Below are 1,023 nucleotides of genomic sequence, written 5' to 3' on the forward strand. Positions count from 1 at the left end.
CTGGTTCCCTGGGATTCCTAGCTTTAGCTCCAACCCAGACAGCAGGCTGCGCTATCAGGTAGCAGGCCCCTCCAGAGACTCTCCCTCCACATCTCTCAGAGCAGCATCTGTGCGTTCTCGTGAGACAGCGTAAACAGTGGCTTTTCAATTATTTTGTAAACTGTAAGGTGAGTGGCACAGGGCAGGGTCCTTACATCCATCGAAGTAACTCTTAATTGGTTCTGAGTTTTTTTTTGTTTTTGTTTGTTTGTTGGAGAGATTTTTGCTATAGGGCATGTGTGCTCACCAGAGAGACAGAGAGAGACAGAGAAACAGAAAGCAAGAAATCACCCCGCCCCAGGGGGGAATGGCCTCGCCGCAATCCCTTCTCCTCCATTCTCCTCTCGGGATCCTGGGCACGCACGCACATGCGCCCCGCCTGCGTTTTATTTTAAACCATCCGGGACGCGAACCGCGGTTGACTACGTGGGAGTCCAGCGACATAGCCATTACACCAACTGCTGCCCCCCACCCCGGTTCGGGGGGTTTTTAAACATATCCTGATGACGACTGGGGGTGGGATCCCTATCTAGATAGCGAGTAACTGGGAGGAGGCCTCTCCGGGTGTGGTTTGAAAATGCATTATGAAGCGGTATAGGAGCTGTGTCCTTACGCAGGTTAGGGGGGCATAAAAGGACAAGGCGTGCTTCCCCAAATGAAGGCGTCCTTTACAGGCGAGGACAGTCTGACACACAGAGGAGTCTCCACTCACACATCTGTGGTTATTCGTAGGATTGCTGTCCGATATTAGCGACCTTTACAAGGGCACGAGGCTCTTCGCAGAAATGAAGGGGTCACAGAATGTGCCGGCACGGAACGAGGAGCCTCATGCGGACTGGGAAGGCCCGTGTCTCGGAGTCGCTGAACAGCGCAGCTCAGCGGGCTCAGGAACGCCAGCAGCGCGGCACCTGCGCGGGCGCAGGTGGGCGCCCAGGCGCAGTGGCTGGGCGCAGGGGGCCGGCTCCGGCGCTCGCAGTCCCCGCC

Source organism: Tupaia chinensis, unplaced genomic scaffold (assembly GCF_000334495.1).
Source record: "Tupaia chinensis unplaced genomic scaffold, TupChi_1.0 Scaffold147674_1, whole genome shotgun sequence".
NCBI classification, from domain to species: Eukaryota; Metazoa; Chordata; class Mammalia; order Scandentia; family Tupaiidae; genus Tupaia; species Tupaia belangeri.